The 3907-nt window shown below is 47.6% G+C and overlaps 1 long non-coding RNA gene across 1 annotated transcript in view; it reads right to left on the bottom strand.

Moving 5' to 3' along the window:
- The window catches only part of LOC112495035, a 3128-nt gene extending 2314 nt beyond the window's left edge, over window positions 1-814 (bottom strand). Inside the window, exon 1 of the long non-coding RNA XR_003061157.1 lies at window positions 604-814. This is a non-coding gene — a long non-coding RNA (uncharacterized LOC112495035). The remainder of the gene's footprint in view (window positions 1-603) is intronic.
- Between the last annotated feature and the right edge of the window lie 3093 nt (window positions 815-3907).

Here is a 3907-nt window from a genome sequence, read left to right as displayed (position 1 = left end):
TGTAACGTATTTCTTTAACTTGACCCGACACCGATAGCAAAACATCCGAGAACGAACTATCTTCGAGAACCGACCTACGTTACCTTCGGCCGTCCACCCGTCGTTCGTGCATCCGCAAGCCAGGCGCCAGTCAATTCTTTTTTCACCGGGAACTGACGAGCCGGTATAAACTGGGAGTTGGGGTGGAACAGTCCCAACTCCACCAAGAACGAGAACTCTGACGGAACCTATCGGACGAGGCGATAGCTTAACGGATCCTGTCGGTTTTTGGGGACGCGTAAAATCAGCAAACGCTGATACACGAACACGAACGGGAGCGGACGGTTACGGAAATGCACGGCCGCTCAGGCTGCTAGGTTTGAGGTAGAGAGGGTCGGAGTAAGAGTCCGGCAAATAGTGCGAGAGACAGAGAGCGACGAACCGAGAACGTATCAGAACGAATCTTAACTATCTATCGTGATCCAGGTTTGAGGTAGAGAGGGTCGGAGTAAGAGTCCGGCAAATAGTGCGAGAGACAGAGAGCGACGAACCGAGAACGTATCAGAACGAATCTTAATTATCTATCGAGATCCCTTCACCAATTAATAAATTGGGAATCCTCACCGGAGCTGGTGCAGCTAATCCGTGGAGGCCGAGAACTGTATCCAAAGGACACTCACATGGTCACTGCATTAAAGCACAACACTACACTTTTGGAACACTCACAGGAATTCATAGAATTGCCTGGATATCGCGAGAACAACGCGAGAACTGTACGAACCGAGAACTTGCTATACCGTAGCGAAACACGGTAAGAAAAACTATCAATAGATAGCACGGGAGCGCGAGCCAGCCCGTGACATCTCGGTCGGTGACCCGAGACAGACTGCATAGAATTGCCTGGATACCGCGAGAACAACGCGAGAACTGTACGAGTCGAGAACTTGCTATACCGTAGCGAAACACGGCAAGAAAAACTATCAACAGATAGCACGGGAGTGCGATGTCCCTCGTGACACCTCGGTCGGTGCCCCGAGACAGACTGCTTTGACAATAGCCAAATCCGAGAACTAATCATTCTGATTGGTCGAGAGCCTTATAACCGATAACTCGTCTATCTCCTTCGAGTCGTCCCTTTAAACCAAATCGAGAGCGTTCCTTAACGAATCGGTACGTAACTTCTGGAGATCCTCCACGGCCGCTTCCCCAGGACATCGGGCGACAGCTGGGCATCACGTCCTCAACTCGGGCAGGAGGTTCCTCTCCTGCCCTTAACCATATCAAAACTACCTGCGCACGCTCTACAGCCCTTTTCCCACCTCGGGCTTCTGCCGGTCCGTGGAGACGTCTCCGTCGGGTCGCCTCCTCTGCCGGGCAACTCGGTACGTCGAGACCATCTCCCCACGGCAGATTCGAGCACCTCGACCTCAACTAAACACTAACGAAATCTCACGAGAGCCTTGACATAACTGTACGAATCAACCCGAGAGCGTAGCTTCTGAACAGGGTGGCGACCCAAAGGGAACCAGAAATCGAGAACGTTATCTGTATCGGTAACCGGAGCCGCCTTGGGACCGTGATTCGAAAAATCATGTCACAAAACATATCAATTTTTATTTTCCCCAGATAACTTTCCGACGGTGTTAGAATTGGTATTTCAATAAAACTGATGATACTGACACCGTTGGTAAACAGTTACCGACTGAATGAACGCATCGCTATCTACTAAAATATACTTATCGACTTCGGGAAGACGTCGGTCACTACTCTCCACGCCGTCGTTATCTCCATGCCAACTGTGTGCAACAGTTACCAGACATCGAAGGCCGATAAGGCTGACTTTTCACAAATATTTCCTCGGTAAGAATACTGACAACTTGGAAATGTTTCATGAGATTCATGGAAGATGGAGTTGGAAAAGCGTTGCCAGATCTCGAATGGTTATACCGATAGACAGAAAATGAATAGCAACCTTGTACAATCAGACCTTAATTCGAATAGTCCTTAAATAGACTTCTTCTGACAGACACCTACAGTAGACTTCCGATAAGTACGTGCTCGTTGTATCAGCGGTTCTCCTGCTTACACATACCTGTCAGTCCCCACTATCCGTCTCAACCAATGGCAATTAATGCCGCTCGCTTACGATTCATATTGCATTAAAAACAGTCGTAAGTAAAAACAAAAGCTAGTTACAGTATTCCTCCCTTATTATCCGATTCGTGCTTGCGTAACGGAAGTCTACAGTACTCGTATTTTATTGATGGTAATAATGGACGTAAGGGGAAAGGGATTATGACAGGTGGCCAACAGTATAGAAAAAGAATCGCACCACGCCAAAATGCCAACGAAATTCTCGCATGGCTGTCAAAGAGAATTTTGACCTTCGCACTCCGAATTGCGACGACTTTTCGGCATGATGCGCAACCACTTTAGTAAGACATAAGTTCTGTTTATATTTATTAAAAAGGACGAACAATTAGTGTCGATGATGAGAGTCTGGGGGTTGGCTCAGGCCGTAAGGGTGTTGCGATACGTCGTGGAATGAACATGTGAATAGACATTCTTGTAGTAACAGTAGCATACATACATAGAATCGTAGTTCCGAACACGATAGAAATCCGCCAATGTTTTTGCCCGAGAAGCGCGCGTACATCTCATGGACCAAAACCGAAAGCGCCAGAAGTCCTCTGCTTTGGCACTAAATCATATTATCGAATTCGCACTGCTTCACTTTTATAGACTGTTTTTTTAGGCGAGTCAGGTAATACTCCCCGTTCAACGTTAGATTCAGGTTTTAACAGCAGGAAATAGGAAGTCTCTTAGATAGGACTATGCGTTGGAAATTATGATATGGAAGTTATCATGTTGACAGTCCGTTTTACATTGATGAATTTCTACCACTCTAGAAATATGACGCTAAACGAGGGTTGTGACTCCGGTACGCAACCCTTTCGCGTAAGAAGGTGCTATTTTACCGCAGCGTTCGCGACAATCGATCGGCAAACAGCGAAAAGGAAAAAAAAAATGAAAAAAAGGAAGAGTACTCGAGCGAGGAACGGTGCGAAACTCGGAGCTCGGTGGGTTAGGATGTAGAAGGGGAGGTGAGGGTTGTTGGGGAGTTCCGATAAAAAGCAAAGAGAAGAGACCGAAAAAGAGAATAAAAAAATTGAGAGAGAGAGAGAGAGAGAGAGAGAGAGAGAGAAAAAGGATAAAAAGATGAAGTACGCTCCGATCCAGAAGTCTCTCTCGCGTCGATCTGGCGAATTCTCTGACGGTCCGTCTTGCTCTTCCTTGCACACTTTCCTGATCTCATTCCCATTGGCTCTTCTCCGTATATTTGTAGATGAAATCGTGAAAGCGATCATTGGCGAATTACGTGCGGGATCCTCGGATTACAAGACACAATCACATAGGTGCGAATGACTAATTGTAACGAACGCGTTCGAGTGACTCTTCGTTGTATCGTGAGAGAATCAAGTGCAGCACAACGTGCCCAGCGCCCAACTGCGTTCTTCATTTTCTTAGACGGGTCTGCGGAGTCTGAGGGCGATATGTTGAATGCGCATGGGCGCGAGGGACTTGCAGTTGTTTCCCAGGGACGGAGAGAGGCCCACGGGGCCCAACCACCTCTTAGCTAACGGTATCGGAGGGACTAATTTTTCTTTATCCTTTTTTGCCCACAAAAGATTTCACGTTTATTCGAATCTTCCGATCGTCGGTCGTGCTAAACGGTGCTGCCACTCATCGACACAGTTCTATTACGTCCTGATACCGGATAGACCTCTTGACACGTGTCCGAGGCTCACATGGATATAAAACCGTCACGAATCGACGCAAAAGTGCAGCTTGATTTCCGTGGGCGAAACTGGAATGAGAAGAAACGATTCGAGTGTTCTTCCAGTTGATGGCAGGCCCCCCCCCCCCC

Source organism: Cephus cinctus, unplaced genomic scaffold (genome assembly GCF_000341935.2).
Source record: "Cephus cinctus unplaced genomic scaffold, Ccin1 Ccin1_scaffold1161, whole genome shotgun sequence".
Taxonomy (NCBI): Eukaryota; Metazoa; Arthropoda; class Insecta; order Hymenoptera; family Cephidae; genus Cephus; species Cephus cinctus.
Note: the sequence above shows the minus strand (reverse complement) of the source record. Positions and strands in the feature narration are given on the sequence as shown.